The sequence below is a fragment of the Petromyzon marinus genome, chromosome 56 (genome assembly GCF_048934315.1).
Source record: "Petromyzon marinus isolate PM22_M1 ecotype Great Lakes invasive population chromosome 56, UKy_Petmar_22M1.pri1.0, whole genome shotgun sequence".
NCBI lineage: Eukaryota > Metazoa > Chordata > Hyperoartia > Petromyzontiformes > Petromyzontidae > Petromyzon > Petromyzon marinus.
This window is the reverse complement of record NC_133722.1, coordinates 11051403-11062321: the sequence shown is the minus strand read 5'-3', so window position 1 is coordinate 11062321 and position 10919 is coordinate 11051403.

The following is a 10919-nucleotide window of genomic DNA, read 5'->3' as shown; positions in this document are numbered from 1 at the left end:
CGTGAAGCGGTACTTAGTCATTTGGCGTTTTCGAATTATTACGATTTGAACGTCATAAAATACGTATTTTTTTCGTTAAAACCCGCTTTAATCCGAAATCTATATATAAAAAAAAGATAGAATGGTCCTCACTTTGATTGTATTTGCTGTTTTAACACTCTATCAGACGAAAAAAACAGCAATCTTATATTTTGAACGGTTTCTGAATGACACGAACTTGTTTAAACAAGTTTATGGGGCACTTAAAATCGAGATTTGGGGGCCTGAAAATGAAAAATCTCAGATTTTCTGATTTTTCCTGTGATATGTGTCCTAAAACTTGCGTACCAAATTTCGACTTTCTACCTTATCGAGAAGTAGAGGTTTTTGAGACATACACAGATATCTATTTATACCATGCATGTAAGTGCGGTTGGCTGAAGGGAGTGGATGGCTGTTGCTGCACTGCCCTCTACTGCCCACATTACATTACACATTCTGGACATTCGTAAAAAACTATTGGACGCGTAAAAAAAGAGCTGTGTTGCTCATCGGATTCCTCCAGTGTAAAGATTCTGACACTTGTGCTTGTATATGGTGGTCACCCGTATACCCATAAGTACCATCTACTCTGTCAACCTGCTTAGCTTTCGAGATCGCGTGAATTCCGGGTGATTTGGTCACGGACAAAAGTGGGAATCATTGGCTGAGATTCTCTCCTCCCACGCCGATGTTTGCACTACCTTCCACGACTTTAACTGGGACGCGTGAAGTGTGGTACACTCATTCCCAAGGCCCACACAACGTGGGGGTTGACAACACGGATTCTACATGTACTGTTCACACGTGCACTGTACATTGACACGTGTACGCGCACTGTACGTCCACGCGTCTTGTACAGTACATGCACGACGGGTATCTTGTACGTGCGTCTAAAGTATTTTGGTTGCTCTAAATGTTTACACGATAATCCGCTTCGTTCAACTACCGTTTGTCATAGCCAAGTGACTTCTGAAAGAGAGCTACGTCGCTCAGTGGACTTTACCTGGTAAAATATTTTTTAATTATTATTAATAACCAGTTTTTAGTTTCACACACAATGCCCGTGGCGAGTCCACGTGACCACTCCCGCCGATCTCGCGAGACTCCCGCACGCCACGTGGTCGAATCGTGAGCACGAGGTGCGGGTTAGGTGCCACGTGGCGCGCGACTGTAGAAATGGACGAGGTAAGAATTCCCCTAGCAACACACGTTACCAGCATTACCATAGCAACGCATTCCCATCGTTACAATAGCAATGCGTACGTTACGATCATTACCACAACAATACTGTACATATGTTCTTAGCATTGAATGTTGAACTTCTTTCGCACCGTACAGAGCCAACCTGTGCTAATCGGAGGTGCGCGGGTGGAGGCCAACGACACTATAAAAATCTATTCTCAAGAAATTAGTTTTCAGTCCACCATAGCTCTACTTTGGTCGCATTAATATAAGCAATGCATTACTATACTTGCCACAGTCGTACTTTATTGGTATGATGGGTGACCAACAATAACTTGTAACAGTAAACCAGATCAAGTTGGGACCTTGCTCACGAGCACCAATCGCCGCCATCCAAACCGTACGTAGCTTCTAAATACAAATCCCAGCCGCCCCAAAGCACAATTAACACCCGCGAAAAATCCTCCCAACACATTTGTAAATAATAACACTGTGTGTGTGTGGCCTTAACATTTTTTTAACAGGCCACGTTTCGGGCAATGACCCTTCGTAGCACATCGATTTACTGTCGTTTTAAAGTAGGCAAATAATGGCGGCGTGTCGTGGATGTTTTCTCCAACAGAGCTATACATCTCTTTTTCAGAAGCGACCTGGCTATCACAAATGATAGCTCAACGAAGTAGTGGCTTATACATTACATTGGAAATGTATAGCAGCCAAATACCCTAAACGCGTGTTGATTATAAGTTTGGAGGGAAAAACCGGAGAAAATCCACGCGGCCACGGGGAGAACATGCAAACTCCAAATACATACAGCAGGCGTCAGGGTTAGGATTGAACCCACGACCTCCTGTAATAAAGCTCCACCTCTTCGCCAATGGCCATTCTCTTTTCCCTGCCCTCGCCCCTTCACTCCTTCCTGTACCCCTCTCTCGCTGTCACTCACACACTACCTTGTAGCACGCCCCTGTCAACTACAGCATTCCATTCTGGCACCGGTTTGTAAACTATGAGAAGATGGATTCTGGCTTAGCAATCATTGGAAGGATGTGATCAACCATTTCGGGTCTTAATTGATTGATCACGCTTAAGGTGGCTTTCAGACCGCATCCATTATTTTCGTCTCCCACCTCTTTTCCGAACATAGATGGACTCGTCCATCTGAACAAACTGTCAAATCGCTCTCCGTGGTGCTTACGTTAAAAATAACCGCCACTTTTTTCAAATTTTCTTGCCGTGGTTTTCACACCTGATGATGATTGCTTGTGCTGCAGTCGAAACGTCGTGAGAGTTTTATTGTTTTATATTTTTATTATTTTATTGCTTCCCTTCTACGTGACTTTACCGGAAGAACCAAGAATATGGGAAGCGCCTTGAGTGAAGGTGCTCTATAGATATAACTTAGATTATTTATATCGGCGTGCTCCATTGTCCTCTACGTCAGTGGTTCTCAACCGGGGGGTACGTGGCAATGTTCCAGGGGGTACGTGAGGTGATTTAAAAAATATGTGAAATTATATCATACATGAGTCATTGGTGAATAATCATGTCTGATGAATATATGAGCCTGCCAAAATAAAATAACTGATAATTTAAATCCATATGTGAATCTTGATTTGAAGCTTTCGTGACTGCAGGAATCCATACTCTTTGGTTCTTTCGGTAAAGTCACGTAGGTAGAAAAATAAAATAAAATAAATCAAGACGTTTCGGGTGCAACACAAGCATCCGTAATCAGGTAGGAAAGCATGGCCTGCTGCTGATGCAGACTGTTATAAAGGTTTTGAAATGGGTGTAGCCCAATGGATATAAAGAATTGGCTGGGTCTAGTGATGTTAAAGTGAGAATTTAGCATGTAACTGGGTATGGAAGTAGCTATGTTAATGTGAGAGATTAGCATGATGTTAATGTGAAAAATTAGCATGTAAATAGGCTCGGCAGTAGCTATGATAATGTAAGAGATTAGCATGATGTTAAAGTGAGAAATTAGCATGTAACTGGGTACGGAAGTAGCTATGATAATGTGAGAGATTAGCATGATGTTAAAGTGAGAAATTAGCATGTAACTAGGCACGGAAGTAGCTATCATAATGTGAGAGATTAGCATGATGTTAATGTGAGTAGTTAGCATGTAACTGGGCATGGAAGTGGCTTTGTTAAAGTGAGAGAAAAGCATGAAATAACAGCTGACATAGGCAGGTAGGATGGAAACATCACAGTTAGTTAAGACTTTACCTGGTTAATAACGTCCTTCCAATGATTTGTAAGTTTGTACCCATCATCTCGGTTGAAGTCCATATGGTAGCCTAGAACGATATAAAAGACCTTTCTAAACTCATTGATCGTACACAGTGGTTTTCAAGAGTAAGCAGCGGGTGCAAACAAATGACGTCACGCATGCAGAGCGTCCATTTATTTTTTTGTATTCGCCTGCAGTTACTTATCTAGTTAGGAATACCTCATAATGGACAATTGGTTAAAATATTAATGTTCAATATTCATACTTTTATTTCTCAGAACTACGTTGGGTCAGGCGAGGGGGTTACTCGGTTGAAACAAAATTCAACAAGGGGGGTACAGCAGTAGCCAAACAAAGTTCAGAACCACTGCTGTACGTGCCCCCACAAACTACATAGGAAATGCATCCCATCTAAACAATCAATGCAAACGTATTAAGTGTTAACTTGTGCATACAACAATAATACAAAAAAACCTGTATTATGGATAATACATAATTATGTCATTTTATTTATGCAAGGAAGCTTCACTGAATCTCAAGACCCTTTTTAAGTAGTCCTACAATACAGTCCTACAATATAGTCCTACTATACAGTCTTATAATAAGAGACCTACATTGGGATGTTTGGACAATTCCATGGCTTGAATGTATAGCTTCGAATGGGAGAAACCCAGAAAACCAGTTTTAAATACCCCGGATAAGTGGAAAAAAACACGCAGAGGTCCAAATATAAGACAAAGATCAACCACATAGAAACAGACTGTTGGGAAAAGTGCTGTTAGCAAGTAGCGCCTATGAAGGTTGTCACGGCACACAAGAGGTGGGTGGCCAGCACAACGCCCGGCCTGTTTTGTTTCCCAAGTTGCAATGTTTGCACACCGCACCAGGCACTCATTTGAGGCTAAGTCGACCTAGGGGAGGCCCAAGACCGGTTCAGATATTCGTCACCGATGTTGGCCGTGAGCAGAAATCGAACTCGGGTTGCCGGCTTCGTAGCGCAGCGTAGCGCTAACCACAAACACTCCCCTTTACACACCAACGTTTCGCCGATGACGGCGTGTGACTGGAACCGTTGGGCTAACGGTGGCCCCAGAGCTGGCCAGGCGTTCCACGTCTACCGGGCTCTCGCTTAGCCGTGCCGACCATTTTTGCGCGATTCGTCCGCTTGCAGGATGAATTGATGCCGATGGACGTGCATATGAACAGCGTCCTGCTTGGTGAGGAGGAAGGTCGCTCGCCGGAGTCGGACGAGTTGGTGACCATGCTGGTGTGTGACAAATCGACTGCGGAGAACGACGCGAGCGAAGGCCCCGCCGCAAAGGAGGGCCGTGGCGACGACAGCAGAGAGGATGAGGCGATGGTGCGTGGCTGCGCACGTGCATCGTGATACGTTCCCATCATCGTTTATTCCCGAATTTTCATTGGGACTGTACATTGCATGAGACACACACGGATATTGATACACATAAGATCTGTCTGAAGTTGATCAGAATCATAATATTTATACTGGAGGAATCCGATGAGCTATTAAGGTCTTTTTCACAGATATTCAGTTGGAGCGGGTTAGAACGTTACAACAACAAACAATACAGAAACACAATAGAATTGCAAAGTATATGAAATTAAGAGGCTTGAGACTCAGTGAGGCGTTCTCAGGTAAACAAGCGCAATCATAATAATTGATTAATACATTTAAATCAACTCTACACAGTGCATGGGTACACGCAGACCACACTAGATCTTGCTCTGAATTTGGTCGGCAAATCTTTTTTGAGTCCAAACTCAAGTCATGTGGCTCGTGAATAGACCCGGTAACGTAGTCTGGCTGCACTCGAGTATACAGTCCACCACACCCATGTAGACAGCCTCTAGCATTACCGCGAGCAAATGGAGCACTGAGCCTAATAGCGGATAGAGCAACGGATGGGGCTGTGGGTGCATCAAACTTGCGGTGGCGCGGAGTTAACGGCGATGTGCGTGTCACGCCGTCTCTCGCCAGCACGAGGAGGTGGAATCCGGGATGCGGAACGGCGACGACGACGATGACGAGGAGGAGAAGGAAAGGACGGCGACGCGGCTGCGTTTCCGGAGCGAGCGGACAGAGAGCGGAGGCGGCGGTGGCGTCGCAGCGGCGGCAGAACGTCCGGGAAAGATCGCAAGCTCCCAAAGTCGCCGGGTGCGGTGTCATTGCTATGACCTCGCAATGACGTCACTTGCACAGATGCCATTTTGTGGATTTTCTGTTTTTGAAGCTTTCCAACCAGGTCGCTTAGCGGTCGGGGCGAGCGGCCCTCGAGCGGAAGGGTTTCTAAGTTCAAATCCTGGGTGGGGATTGACTCGCCCCATCATCCTCGCTGGAGTTGTCGATAAAATGAGTACCACTTTGTGGGGAAATCAACGTCCGATGGATAGACTCACTCCTGCGATAGGAATGTGGATTTTCCACCACTGGCTCTGATGTTTTTCAACTGCCGTGCCGGGAGATTGAATCGAACCGGCTACTTCTGGATTACAAGTTGAGTGCGTTGACCCTTTACCACACAGCGGCGTTCGTATGGAATACATTTTGGGGTGAGGGGGGGGCGTTACACCTGTGTGGGTTTCTACGATCGTGCTGCTGCTGCTGCGCAGCTCTTCGATAGCAGTCTTCGAGTTGTATCATTACGCGTCGTTCGGCACGACTGTCCGACGTTTCGCTCCACGTGCTGGGCAAGCACCTTCTTTGGCTTCAGTTTTTCTGTAGAAGGTCCCGGCACATATTGCGAAACGTCGGACGCTGTGCCGAACGGTGCTCTCGGTCCAACGTGAAAACCCCCCGCGGGAGAGTGGGCGACCAATCCCTGCTGTCACCTGCCTCTTCCTGATATCTCTGAGTGCTCACAGACGAGCTGAAGGCCCAGTATGGGAGGTACAAGAACAAGCCTTATTCAGAGCCGTCGGCAGCGTGTCCGGACAGCCCCGGGGGCCGGAGAGGCGCCAGGGAGCAGGGCAGAGGAAGGCAAGCAGGGTGGCAACCATCGGAGAGACAGAACTTCTTCCCCGCAGGTCAACACTTCTGGCCTCGGTCACATTTCAAGATCCCGGTGAGCGGTGGTGATTGCGAAGGGGAGGCCTGCGTGCCCGGCTAGTAAAGTGAGTTTTCAGAATCATTTCCATGCCTTCTGGTATTTCCCGGATGTTGCAAAGCTTTACAGCGAGATCGCAAGGTTCTTTAATGACGTTTGTGGCACAGATTTGTCCCCATGAATAGAGGAGACTAATGGGGATTAAGGCCTCCTGCGGCCTCAAGATACCAATACGCTCTCCTCCAAACCTTCAGTATCATAGCCAGGAAGGTTATTTTGACCAGTATGCTTGTGGCATAACCACTGAAAATTAGACGAGAGCCGGAATTGAGCCCGCACATTGCCTCAATAAAAAAATGAAGATCTTAGAATGTTTCTCAGGCACGTCATCGGGGTCGTACCCTGACGCGAACGGCAAAGCACGCCGTGCCGACGTACCAGGAGGCCGGTTCCAGCCGCAACGCCGGAAACGCCCGACGGGGTTCAGTCCGCATACCCAGCGTGCTGCGCGTGTTGCCGCTCCACGTGCCGCGTCTTGTCTCGGCAGTATAAGGCTCAGGAGGACCAATGCGGAAAATCCCCGGTGGGGGCCCCCAGCCTGGCATCCCTACAGCAGGCACGGCGGCTGCGCTGGAGCGAGCAGTGACGCGAGGTGGCAGGGACCCGACTGGACCCTCCCTCTCCGACTCGGTTCGTGTTTGAGCGAGGTTCCTGGTGCTGCCCTCCCGCTGTGGAACTCTTCCTTCCCCCAGCCCTCTGTGCTGCTGACTCCCGGCCCCTGTTTCAAGTCCGTTGCTCAAGGTCTTCCTCTTATTTTTTGTGATGAATGGTGTTTAAAAGTATGTTTTGTCCAAGCCAACTTTTGTTCCCGGTTATTTACTTTGTTTCAGATTCATTATGCACTTTATGCACTATTTTGATTTTGTTGGTAGCGTGGGTTTTCCTCTGATTTGTATTTGCTCCATCGTTGTAATTAATGTTCATGTTATTGTTTTCCTTAATTTGGTGACCCAGGGTACTATTGCAAATGAGACTCGTCCTTAATTCTCTCACGTTCTCTCGCCCGGTAAAGCAAGTTAAACTATCTGACTAAATTATTAAACTAAAAGTAAATATGCCCGCGGTTCCTGCACAGCGTCTTGATACACGATTACTTTTAGACATGCCTCTATGAATCCACATTGTTCTACGCTGAGAACCACTGCACACATCCAGCGAAATCTCTCGGTAGAGCAAATCCTCTTACAGGCAGAGTAATCTGGGAAGACCCTTTACGGTTATAATTAATTGTACTTTGTAACATACCTCCGATTAGCACAGTTGGCTACGAACAGTGTGAGGGTCCTGGCCGATAATACCAGACAGTTCACCAGCATTGATTCAAGTAAACTTGACTGTCGGTGAGACACTGAATGTCGAAACCGGTGCAGAGATGTTGTTTGTACAGGTTTCCCTCACTTTACACGTCGGCAGTAGATGCAGTCCAAAAAATGGGCACGTGAAACTGAACCACGCAAGAGAGACAGCGGCCTTCCGAGTTGCGCGTACGGTACAGTTACACAATGTTGTCCCACGTCTGACCGCATAGCGGCATCAGAGACAATTCTAACCGCATAATATAGCGAATTTTGGGGAAAAGTAGGTTGTATGTATGTTGAACTTCTTTAGCACCGTACGTAGCCAACCTTGCTAATCGGAGGTGTGGGGAAAAAAAGCAGTTGTAAAATAAAGAGTTTGTCAATCTAGATTATTTAAAAGTGCATATCTCCCAGTGGCTTCCTAATATCGGAAGGAAGGGCGTTCCAGGTGGCTGCAGAAGGGCATCTGAAAGCGCACGATGCAGTGGCCGACTTTGGTCGTTGGCTAGCCAAAAGCATATGAAAAATAAGAATAGGTTTTACCCTTTCTGGAAATTAAACAGGAGGTGTTAAGACGTTCAGACACCACATATAAACCGTTTGCAAGGAATTAAGTCTGCATTAACAACACGTACTTGTGGTGAACATGCAAACAAATATGTTCTGATAATATATACGTTGTTACTGAAAAAATGTCCCATGATAAAGCTGCACACCCCGAGCGATAAATGCTCTGATAGGTGCAATGGCTTTGTACTGTTCGCCTTTTGGCGCTCTCTGATCTAACACCGGTGAGACTAGGCCATGAGGCTGTCTCTGTTGTAGGCCAATCAATTTCAAAGACAATGCATATATAATTATCAGAGCATGTTTTGTTTGCATGTTCACAAGTATGTGTGGTTAATGCAGACTTGATCACTTGCAAAAGGTTTCTATTTGGCGTTTAAACATCTCAACACCTCTTGTTTTATTGCCAGAAAGGGCGAAACATATTCTTACTTTTCATATTTTGATACTGGCAAAAAAGATCCCATGATATAGGATCCATAATATCTGCATATTCCGTATGCAGTTGCATACAATTAACTTAGACAGTGTTATAGTTTATAACTGTCAATTTAACAGCAATGTCACTACAGTGGGAGAGATTTCCTCGTGGGCTTGAATCGTTAAATGTGTTTATTTGTAAAACATGTAAAATAAATTAGGGAACTAACAGAGCAAGCAGCGTTCAAGGGAATGGGCTGTCAAATTCCACACAATGGAAAAGCACACGCCGTCCCGTACCACGCACAGCTGAATTATCACGCGAATAGTGTTCCAGTTGGGAAGACTTTCATCTTACCCCGAATTCTGGCTTACTCGAGTCCGGCTCCGAGAGGTTTTCACTGCCTTGTGAGATGTTAACAACCTCGCCTGGACTACAGGAGGCCATGGGTTCGTATCCGACCTTGACGCCTGTATATTTGGAGTTTGCATGTCCTCTCTCTCTCTCCCCGTGGTCGCGTGGATTTTTCTCAGGGTCCTCCGGTTTTCGCTCCACATTTACCATCAACGTGCGTTTTGAATATATTTGGCTGCTATAAATAAGCCACTTCGTTGAGCTATCATATGTGGCCAGGTCGCTTCTAAAAAAGAGCTACATAGCTCAGTAGGGTCTTACTTGGAAAAATAAAAAAATAGTTTAATTTGGGGGAGCCGGAAGGCAAGCGCCCTTAATGGACTCGTCTGCCGGGTCGATGGTTCCCCCGAGCTGTTGCCGTCCGCTCGTGGGAACAATGGCGCTTCCTGTTCCTCAGACCTGGAGCAGGCGATCCAGAACGGCGCTCTGTGGATGAACCAGTGGAGCCCCGCCGTGCCGGCCGCGCAGGTCTACCCGCCGTCGCCGAACAGCGACCTGTCCTTACCGGCGTTCGCCAACCACACGCTACCGCTGGGGCCCGGTAAATTGCAGGGCCCGGTAAATTGCAGGCCCCTGCACCGACGGGTTGCAGCAAGACGATGCGCGGTTGAGCTGCGGCCTGACGGAAGCTGCGCTGACGAACGGCCGCCCGGCTGTTACCTCACCGGTCCCCAGCCCGCACCGCCGCCGAGTTCCATTCACGCGTCGCCACCGCTGCCCCCGCTGTTCCCACCACCGCTGTTGCCGCCGCCGCGGAGTACATTTCCCAAGGATGAGTGGTCGCAAAACATCGTGCCCATCGTCCCACCGGTGATTCAAGACGGGGACGCTGCGAGAGCGTCGCCGAGCACGCAGTGCCGACGGCGAGGCTCTTTGCGGCGTGGGGTGTGCCGTGTCCGTTGGGCCGCATTTTAAAGGGAGCGGCGCGACGCAGAGGATGCCACGTTGACTGTGCGCCGCTGTACAGTTATATGGAGAGGTCATGATAATCGTATAATGACAACCCCCTTTGTCAGTTCACCGCTGGATGAAAGTCTAATTCACGCCGCTTTGGTAATTGGGGTTTGACCAAACTTCACCGCGTTGGTCAATGCGGGTTGGTGAAATGGGCATGGGATACCGGTTTAGATATCGCCTACGGCTGACGTTAGCCATGGCCGGGAATAGAACTCGTATTACCGGGTTCACGGCGCGCAAACCACTGTCTTCCTCTTCCTTAGTGTGGAATTTCCACCATGGGTCCATGGCGATTGGGGCAACACCTTTAGTATGTATGTTGAACTTCTGTCGCACCGTACATAGCCAGCCTCGATAATCGCGCTAGCTAGATGTATAACGCTGCATCGATTCATCAATATGGATTCTTCAGCTCGAATGGCATCACGTGTGTGTAAGAGTTGATGGGTTTTGTTTGCATGTGTCGTAATTTGTTAACGAGACCCAAAAGACACGAAATTCGCCATCATTCATCGCAGTGTCTAAATATTAATGGAACCTCAAAAGATGGGGTTACAGGCTGAATCGTGTTGACCCACGTGAGTTATGCCGCTATCGTCTGTATCGGCTGTGCAGGTGAAGCAGGACAATTCAGGGTCGATCATCGATGGTCAATCGTCGGCGCCGGTCACCGATGCCTCCGCCTAGTCTCTTCA